Consider the following 11,581-nt stretch of genomic DNA (forward strand, 5'->3'; position numbering starts at 1 on the left):
AATCATATTTAGTGTTCAAGCACCCTCCACTAGTGAAACTTTGTGTGCATCTCCTTGAGCGAGTTAATCAGACATCCGTGAACTAAGTTTGAGGCATTAGCTTTAACACAGTGAATGTCTAGCATATAAGGGAAGACGACTCTCTATTATAAACTCTTAGTTGTAGTTTTTCCCTTAAATTTCTTAGATAGAGAATTTTTCATTTCTTAATCATCATTGTTGAACGTAGGGGTGCCTCTTGGAAGTAGTGTTCAAGTGGTTAAGTCCTCCGTTATGGTAAAGTAGGAAGTAGAGGGCAAGAAGGTTGTTACCAATAGAGGGAACCTACTGTGAGAAATGGTGGCTCTAGGGAAACCATAATTCTTACTTTTGTTAGGATGTTGAGGTGATGGAATCCTATCCCATAGGTTGAACATATTGAAGATATTGATAGAGTAAGTTTACATTATGGATATAATCTAGAATTTTTAAGGAGTTGTTGGTGAAGGAGGGATTCCCAAAAAGGTGCCACCTTAGAGATGGACGTCCAGCTCAAGAAATTTAAAGTTGCTTTGTAGGCTGAGATGATGGTGACTCACAGAATCTTGTGGGTGAGCACATTAATTAAAGAGTGAAGATTCCTCCTAAGTTATTTAAAGGAGTTAGGGATACTGTCACCTAAGGTATTGACATGCCATCTATGTGTTGTCGAATAGCTTCGCACCACTTTTATTTTATTATAATATAATATATCAAAGCATTTTTTTGTTAAAAACTTTAATAAAATCTTAGTTGCTTTGATGAAAACACTATGTGAGATTATCTTTCTTATACTTTTGATGTTATGTGCTTATGGTTATGGTCAGTTTTTGTATATGTTTTATGGATGGAAAGAAGAAAACTTAGAATAATTATGTATTGTATGATCTTCTTTTATTGATGGCAAGAGTTATTTCCCTCTGAGTGGCAAGTTTATGGTATAAGTGCCAAGTGGTGACTTTGCACGATTTGACATTTTCTTATAAGTGGGGCACTTTGGTGAGTTATGTAGTGCACTACGGAAGGGAAAATTGAATTTACATGTTAGTGCAATCATTTATCGATGAGAAGAATATCTTCAGGTAATGATGAAAGGAATGGGTGAAATATGGGCATTTAAAGTAGATGTAACTATCACCTTGATATTCAAACATTATTTTCTTTCTATAAATATCCTTTCATTAGGCCTACATCAGTGCAAGATCTTTATTGAAACTTTCCTTTCTTTTTTAACTTCTAGAGAAAGCACACTAAAATGTCTCATGGCCGCTCTTCACAAATGCACTATTACTTTTGTGAACACTAATTGCTTATAATCATCCAAGCTTACCCACAAATTTGTTGACCACATCTTTCTTACTTATTTCTTTGGAAACATGATGTTGTGGGTGTGCATTTCCTTTAAAAATGGGTACTTGAATACCTGTTCCGAAGAGGAGATCTATATAACATATGACCACCTCAAATTGGGATCATAACTTCTCAATTTGCATGAATTTGTAGATTTTCTAAACTACAATGGGATCATCCCAACCCAAATACTACATAACTCAATGGTGAGTGTGAACTTATTCATTACCTTCTTGTGAGAGCACAAGCATCAATTCATTGAAATTGATGTAAAATCTTTAGTGTGCATTCAATTGTCCTTAAAAATGATGAGGACAAGTGACTTGAAGAATAAGCTACTGAGATTGGAAGGCAAAGTTCATATTCATCCATAATTTTGTGGAGAGGTTCATGTCGATTGTCTCTATTCCATTTCCCAAGAGCATGGTGGTTGTCATCACACTAAATGAGGGGGCAAAGATGATGAAATTTCTCTCTAGGAAGTCACTATAATTTCCCATAACCATCTTGCATATTAACATCTCAATAGCACCTTATATTATAAGAAATCTCTCCTTGCTTTATTTTTTTGCAAAAAAGAATTCTAAGAGTATTATAATCACCTTACTATATTTTTTTCTACTTGTATATGTTATGCTAAGCTATGACATCCCCATGGACCTTATAGTACTAACGTACATAAGCAATTCCTCTCCCATAGTAAGGAGGGAAGGGATGAGTAGGGTGAAGCAAGGCCTTTAGGGGGAACTAAGGTGATGCAGAAGCCACTTAGAAAGAAAATAAGGGTGGAGGTGACTTATACTCACCCAAAGGAGCCCCTCATGAAGAAGCCATCAATAAGTAAGAAGACGTAGATGCCTTCAAAGGGAAAGTAGGAAACCACTATCCTAGTGGCCAAGAAAACCAAAGACACCTTCTCTAATGCAAAGCAAAGGAATCATTATTGGTGATGAGGCCACTAAGAAGGGTAGATGAGATAAGTTATGCTTGGACATTCTCAATAATGCCAGGGAATGGTAAGTGGGTGTTATCTAAAGTTGAGTAGGAGTCAGTCTATTGTTCAAACTCCTTCTTAGAGGGCTAGGTTAATATTATTAACCCATTAAGAAAATGATATTACGTAGGTCAAGTAATCTTATTGAGGTTGTTGGAGGAAACTCTAAAAATAATCCCCAAGAGTGAGCTTTTTTATGAATGACAAGTATATGCTACTCCTTTATGAATGACAAGTATATATTATTATATTTGATATATGCATATTAATTCCCTAATTTATAGTTTTTCAAAGTGTTGGACTTGGGTAATTCTTTATGAATGACAAGTTTATGGTGTTAGTACCTAGGCACTCATATATGGATAGTTGGGAAATTTTCTAAAGTTTTCTAACTTTTTTGACTTGCCACTAACTAAACTATGGTTAAATTAAAAATGAACTCGACTATAATGGAAAAAATTTAACCAAAAGTAAGGAAATTGACCACAAACTAAATTAAAAAAAACTTAATTATGAATTAAATAAATAAAGAACATAAATGTAATTGAATAAGTAAAGAGCTCGGTAATCTATGATGTAAATAAGGGCATAATAATAAAGACTTATTTAAATGAATTAAAGTAGTTTATCTATCACTAGTCACATGGTATAGCTTGGTAATCAAAAACTCAGTAAGAGGATAAATTTGTGGGTGATACCGCGAAGTGTATATTAAAAGAATTTATTGATAGTAGGAGACTTTTAAATTTCTTCGAAACATGTCATTGAATCTTTTTTTCAACTAACTCAATGATTAATAATCAAGCCTTATGTTTGGGAGTAACCTTTTTTTGAGATAAACTAATGTAGGAAGATTCACCACTTTGTAAATTCTATTTATAGTATGTACTCAACATTATGCCGCCTTATGCGGGTCTCACCTTATGTTAAACTCTTAAAATTCTCATTGGTAACCATCTAAACTCACCAGCTATAGGGCACTTACATGCTACTCATTACAAAGTTTTATTACAAAGAGGGAATTATTATATATGGCTATTTTCTAGTGTTAGACTCACCATTTCCTTTAGTGGGCCTCACCTTATGTTAAACAATATTATCTTTTTAGGGGTAACCACAAAACTAGCTAAATATAGGGGACTCACACAATATTCATTATAAATCTTTTTTATAAAAGGGGCAGTCAACATATAGAGCTAGATTAGAGAATTGCAAAAAATGGCATTATGGGTCTCTCCTTGTGATTAGTGATGCAACATAAAATAAAATATTAGTCCTTAATAAGTACTACATTCACTTTGTGCATAAAAATGGCTTGTTATGTCCTTTTTAGAATCCTTGTGTGAATTATAAGGGTAACTTGACAGAGAATAGAGATGTGACTTTATTGAGTAGAAACTTCCCTTCCCTTTAGAATTTTGCTCCCCATTAGGTCTTTTTGTCTTAGGTCCTCAACTCTCCCATAGGGAATAGTTTGAATCAATCTTCAACTTGAGCTTAGATAGGAGCTTGAAAGTTCTCCACCTTGGTGAGTCCTCCTTTGAAATTTTAATGTTAAGTTTCTTAATATAGTGAATGAAATCCTAAATCATTTATATTATCCATGGGCTGAAAGTTACATGACCCATAGCTTGGTGAATGAACCTTGCTTCTTAATTCCAAGTTGCTTAGCTCACCTACCTTAATTCCCTAAGTGTTTTCATTTGGATAATTTTTTGGATAAGTGAATTAGGCTTGAGGATCATGCAAATTCCTTGAGCATTATCATTTTTGAGGAGGCAAGTTCACCGAGAATTTATCTCGACCAATGATATATTTATTAGTATAAAATCGATTACATAAGAACTCATGCATTAACACTTTTTAAGAGGATGTAAATAAAAAACATGAGGAGTAAGAAAAAAATTATTTATTATAATGAAATCATCCATTTAAATACAAATAAAACTCTCTTAGGAGTAGAAAAGTTTTAAGTTATTGGCACTTCATGTCCTTAGGAAGTCATTTTCTAAGTGAGTCTGCAGTTCGTATGCCCGTGGGCCAACACACATTTTAATGATGCATGGCCTTCCTAAGTTAACCTAATTTGTGTAGGATGGGCTAGAGAGCAATGTTATCTATATTATTGAGAATTAGATCATTTGGGTGAAAAATAATTCCCTTGATATAATGTTATAAAACTTGGACATCCTTCTATTCACTTCCTCATATCTGAATGTGACTTATGCTTGGAGATCTTAAAAAATGTTGACTATTATCTCTAAGCCTTTATGCTTCTTCTCCTACCACTCACCAAACTTTTCTTCATTAAAATTTTCAATGGTGACTACTCGTTGGCCGTGTAATTTGAGTTTTCCTTAGAGCATTAAATTGACATTGTGAGGGAGTGAGAATGGTGTTTGCTTGGTTAGAGTGGATGGGCTTTTCATTAGGTCTCATTGAATCTTTCCCTGCTTTCCTTTTACATTCCTCCACCTTCTTCTTAAGGATATTTTGAATCTTCTTGTTTGCCACTTCAACCTTCACATTAGTTTGTGCTTGATAAACTAAGGCAAAATTGAGGTAAAAACCATGTAATTAATTGAAGTCCTCTAGTCAATTGTTGGTGAATTAAGGCTTTTATGAGTAATGACATTGAGTGGCAAGACATATCTGCAAATTATTTTTTATCAACAAAAATTCCTAAGATTATTTAATGTTTTCTTGAAAAGTACCTTAAATTCAATCGACTAAATGAGATATTCAATCATCACTAATATGAAGTTCCTCTTGCTGGTACATGGTGGGAAGCATCTTAAAAGGCTCATTCCCAACATGATGAATGGTATTGTACTATTGATTGGCTGAAGCTTGTGAGATGGTTGGAGTTACATGGGGATGAACATCTAATTTTGGGGGAATCCTCTTGAGAACTCCTCAATATCCTTTCTTAAATAAGCATGTCAAGAATAGGAATGAAAAAATCCAATGTAATAAAGGTAGGAATTTACAGGCTAATAATACCATTATCTCTAATATTAGTGTACTAGCATTTGCTATATATTTAAGTTATGGAATGAAAGGATGTTTTGAAGATTCACTATTCATTAATGAAATGTGGAGATTAGCAATTATAATTTGAAATATGTTTGCATACTTAAAAAATGCAAATGTATAATAATATCTGGTATTATAGCAAGCATCATCTATTAATTAGAATCATTTTAAATCATTCACAAAATAAGTTTGAAGTTTATGGGGATTTTATTTTATTTTTTGTTTAAATTTTAAAGTTTTTGTTATTAGTTGTTACTTTAGTGCATAAATGATTAGCTAAATATGAAGAAAGAAACCATCCCTAGTGAGCTCTTTAGAAGTTTATTGGCTAAAAAATTTGTTCCTTAGCCTCTAGTTGGGATAGTTTTAAACTAGTTTTTTGTCACTTTTTTTTTAAATAAAATTAGATTTAAGATAACACTCTACCTAAAGATTTTCCTCTCATTTTGTGAGTATTTTTTTTTTTATTTAGTTCTAGGCTTACCATGGTGGAAGCCTCTATAGTTAATTAACCCTATTGATGATAAGAGAGAACTTTTAATTAATATTTGTAATAAGATAGGTATTAAATTCCAAGGTATCATAGAAGAAATTTAGTTATAAGGTTTGAAGTTTATCATCTTACACCTAAAGCTGATGGTGGGAGAAATGATGAAGAACCTTATCAAGATCTCATATTTAAATCACTTGGAGTTATCATGATCCCTGATATACTTAGCCAAAGAAGGTATTCAACCTGACCTAATCAAAGAATTTCTATCAGTAGCTATGAGTTCCATTGATTAAGGTTACCATATAGACTCATGATGAATATTTGCTTAAGTGGATGAAATTGTGTTTACCATAGTTAATAGAGTATTTTGTGCCCTATCAAGTGCATCCTATGATTCATTACACAAAGGATATTCAGCTAATTTATAACTTTTAAGCTCTAGCCATAAGCATAATTTAATGATGCCACTTCATAGCAAACCACAGAGTTAAAGATCTCTTGATATAATGAATTGCTTATGGTTCTATTTGGCATCAAAACAGTCATTTAGAGAGCACATGCCATATCCTTTATAGGGAGAGATCATCTCAAAATGAATTATAATGATAGGTGTGATAAGACATTACCCCTTTATGAGCTAAGATTATTCTCAAATTTATTACTCTCAACAAATAGTTGTATGGGATGATGCATTATGCTTTAATTTTTTAGGAGATAGATTTCATTTATTTATTATTTTTTAATTAATTTTTTATAATTTTATAGAATTTTGAACCCATGTAATAATTTACTCTTACATTTTGAGTGCATTTTTATGGATGGGTCCACTTTAGTTTAGATTTACTTTTAATATGGTCATTACTGATATATTTTTAGTGATTTAATTTTATTATTGAATATTATAAACTCTACTTGCTTGATAACAAATAATCAGGTTCAAGAATCAACTTTGTGAGCTATCATACAAGCATTGAACTTAAGAGTTCATATTTCATAATAATCTTTCTTTATAATAAGCATTAAAGGACTAATGAAAACTAAAAGTCAAATTAGAAATAATTTAATTGTTATATGTTCATTCATCAAGAGAGGATTTATGGTGCATCATATAAGGTTTACTACTCGGACATCTCTCATTAGATTTAAGCCCCATTAACTTTAGTCCTAATAAGGAGGATGATCAAATTTCAAATGAGTAATTCATTACCATACCCAATATGCAAGTCAATTCTCTCAAGAAACATCATGTAATAATAAATTTAACTTTTACATTTGAGAGAATGCTTATGAATTTTAAAAATACATAGTCATTTTTCCAAGAAAGGTTTCATAATTCTAAGATTATTTCAAATTATTTTCAAACAACATTCTCAGACATTGAATTTCAATACTTGTTCATTGGAGCATATATGGACTAGGTTTTGATTTTAAAAACAAGAGATTTATGAAGTTTCAAAATACTTTCCCACTTTTGGAGTCATCATACAAATTTTTAGAGCTGAGAGAATTTGAGTTCATTCGTCTTAATCTGTGTAGCATTCCCATACATCATTTATAATATATGGGGTAATTTAATTTCAATGGTTCAATGTGTTGTGCATATTTTTTGATCAATTTGTATGATATTTATGTATTTCATAGTACATTTGCATAGTGCACTTGTATACTTCTTACTATACTTGTATGATACATTTGTATTATTTCATAATGGGCTTACTTGATGGACTTACATACTTGTACGATATTCAATGGCTTGTATAGTCCATTTGTATATTTATCAGTACACTTGCACTATATATTTAGTTAACATATAAATAAAATTACTTTTATTGATTTGACTTAACCTGCACATTTTATCAAATGGCTATGCGATAGTATATTACTATATCTTATTCAATATTTTTTTTTTTTAACGAGGTGCACTTTTTGTTCATAAGTTATATTGCTTATTAATATCATAGGAATGACCTTCTTGTTTCATGTGTGCATCATTTAGGGCATTTTTATACTTATGTTGTGCAATACTTTTGACCAATTCATCTTCTTAAAAAATCTTTCATGTTACTAAAACTTGTGAAATGGGTAAGGGTTTAATGTTGAAGTTGTCCACATCAATATATTATGATTGGAGCATGCTCATGACTATATATTTTAAGTTTATTATTTCTCCCACTCTATTTTCATGTCATGTGTTTTAGATTTGGTTGTGATTGTCACAAGTTGGAATGTTTCATTTATTTTTAATAATAGTTGATTTGATTGCATGTGTCCCATTATGAAATATTTTCTTAGCCATAAATGAGAGTTGGCTTAGTTCATTCTCATTTCAATTTCAATTTATCAAGTGGGCTCTTATGTCTCTGAATATTGAAGAGCATACTTTACTTGTATTGTAAACAAGCTTTTTAAGTTCATCAATAGTTCTCTATAAATTCAATTTATCTTTAATTTTTTCCACATATTTTTTATTATGTTTTACATTTATTCATTTTATCTATACAACAACCTATGTAGTTAAACATTTTTCAATTTTGTTCCATCTTAAATTTTGTGCAAACTATATTTATCATGAATTTTGATATCCTCTTGGTGCCTTCCCTATGTGAGTGGAATCATCAAGAGTGTTAGGCATTCTCACCACACAAAGAATGGTGTTTATAGTCGGTGTTAAAAGATACCCTATTTAATATGACTTTTATCCCACCACTTTAAGAAAGGTTTTCCTATGTCTTCCATACCTCGTTGGACTTTATAATATTTACCCATGACATCAAGAAAAAAATGTGCACATTCACTTATAATTGAATATTTCCCATCATGTTGAAAAAATTTCACACATGCAATTGGAAGCGGGAGAGATAAAAAGAGCAAAAGAGAGAGGAGAAAATAGAAAGGGAAACAAAAAGATAGAGGTAAGTATGGAGAAACATAGAGAAGAAGTAAAGAGAGATGGAATGTGGGCTCCGAAAATTCCATTTTAGGTGTGATCCCGGGGGAATTTTCAGAAGGCATATTGAGTTTTAGATAAGACACTACCCAGAGATTTCGCCCTCATTTGGTGAGGACTTTTTGATCTGAGTTCTGGTTTCCTATAGGCGCAAGAACCTATAGTTAATTACCCCTCCCGATAACGAGAGAGAACTTTCGATTAAGGCTAGTCATTAAGGATGTTACATATGTTATGAACCTATCGTATAATAGCAATAATTTTAGGGTTTAAATTTTGAATTTGAATGGCTTAAAATTTTGAATTTATCACCATAAACTTAAAACTGGTGGTGGGGGGAATGAAGACGAGCCCGATCAAGATCCCATGGTTACGTCGACCCGGGCTGTCATGTTCCCTGGTCTACTTAGTCAGAGGAGGTAGTCGACCCAACCTGACAAAAGGCACCTTGTCTGCAGCCATGGGTTGCTTCGTCCAAGAATACCTTGTAGACCTGGGTTGGTGTTTGTCTAAGGGGATATATATGAATCCACCTTAGCTGACAAAGGACTTTATTCCTATCGAATATACCCTATGATCCATCACTCAAGGGTTTGACGCCTTTAGGGAACATACGAGCTTTGGCCGTGATCGTAATATAATGGTGCCATTTTGCAGCAAAACCACCCGATCAAAGGGCACATGCCACGTTCCTTTTGGCAAGAGACTATTTGAGGATGAATCGTAGTGATACACCCGACATGCATTCGCTCTTTGTGAGCTGAGGTTAATTTCAGATTTATCACCCCCGACAAACGGTTGAGGGAGGTGGATGATTTTTAGTTTTGAGTTTTTAAGATGATATATTTTATTTCAGAGATTTGATTGGATTTGAGATTTGAGATTTGAGATTTGACATTTGAGATTAAAAATTTGACCCCTCCGGTTGAGATTTTCTATCAACACGGCCATCATCTGGGTGAATTTGAGGTCGCTTGTAATTTTGTAGAATTTTGGGATGCATTTTGTTATTCAAGTCGTGTCGACTCCAATCCTTTAGAGGAGGAGGATGAAACTTGAATATTTAACCCGCACAGCATTCTCGGATCGTTGGATTTGACATTTATATTTGACGATCGGAGCACGTGCGGGTTGTAGTATTTGACCCTGCGCAGCATTCTTGACTATTTGTGTTTGTAACTTTAATAGGTCTGTCGGAGCACATGCAGGGGTAGATTTAGTTTAATGGATAATATTTAATACATAAGGGGGATTTTAAAATATTTTAACATAATCCATTGTGCAAATAATTTCATTTAGAAAATGACTTGAGATTTCATAGAAAGGCCTATGAACGCCTTCTGTCCGCTCGCACACATGTTGCGAATTCGGTGGCGTTACTTTTGATGAATTTTGCTTCAGAAAAGATGTATTTTGACGTTTCAAATAATTTTGTCTTCTTTATTATCTTTTGACACAATTCCTAGAGGAGATTTACTCGATAGATGTTAGGAGATTGTGTTCGTAGGAGATTTATTTTGCTTGATATAAGTTCCCCTATTATTTCTTGTAGGAGATCGTGTCTTTGCTTGTAGGCTTGTTGTTTTAGGCACTACGAATTCCCTACTCCTGCTAATAGGTGAATTGTAGTATACTTGTAGTGTCATGTTGGAGCTTAAAACATATTTGATGGTGTGTAAGATTTGCTTATGTGATCATTGCTAATGCTATAATCTACCACCATAAATATATTCCTACATGAATATAAGATCACCTTCTCTCTATCATTGCAGCATAAATTACTTATATCATATGATCTTATAATTATGCTCTAACAACTTGATTCAATAGCACTCTTCAGATTTCCTTCAAATGAACTAAAAGAGTAACTATTTAACTTAAAATGCCAACTACGTTAGCATTCAAATATTGACTATTTAAAATGCTATGTATGCATTTATATTTTTTCAAATCAACAAAAGCATTTTTATATTAGTCGATGTATGTGCTTCTTAAAGGAAGGCATTTATTATCAAATATTTTCCTAAAGATGAAAGAACAAGTACAATATTTTCCAAATTCATCATTATATACAATACCCTCTGTTGGAGCTTTTTATCAAGTGGTATTTTCATAAATTATAATTCCATAAGTGTTCTGATCAAGTAGTTTGACATGTAAATTTTTTTTATATAATTTGCTTATGTAATTATTGGCATTCTTGATTGAAAGCTCACTTTATATGTATCAGATATAGAGTAAATTTTAAATAAAGTTCAGATTTTGAGTCCCATTCGAATTTAAATCTGTCATTATTTAATCAAAATTTAATTTAAAATTGATTTTATATTTGAATTTCGTTCAAATCAATTTTTTAATTTTAGTCCATGTCCTTTATTGTTCACTAAAAATTTTGGCAGCCTCCCGGCGTCTCCTCCTTACCGAGGGAGAAATCGGGATGGCACTACCGTAGTTCTTCCTACCCGGACCTAAGGTCGACGGCGTAGGGTCTTCGATTTCAAACCATCTCACCAGGATCTAAGATCGACTGCGTGAGGTCTTCAATTTTGTTTCATCCAGCCCAGATCTAAGATCAATGGTGCGGGGGCTTCAATTTCAAACTGTCCCGGTCGGACCTAAGGTATGACGACCGGGGTCTTCGACACCTGTTGAAATTTTTTATTTCTCTCCACATTTCTCTTTTTCTTTCTTTCTTCTTTTCTCTTATATATATATATATATATAATACATATAACTGTGCAGA

This window comes from Dendrobium catenatum, unplaced genomic scaffold (assembly GCF_001605985.2).
Source record: "Dendrobium catenatum unplaced genomic scaffold, ASM160598v2 fragScaff_scaffold_1019, whole genome shotgun sequence".
Classification (NCBI taxonomy): Eukaryota; Viridiplantae; Streptophyta; class Magnoliopsida; order Asparagales; family Orchidaceae; genus Dendrobium; species Dendrobium catenatum.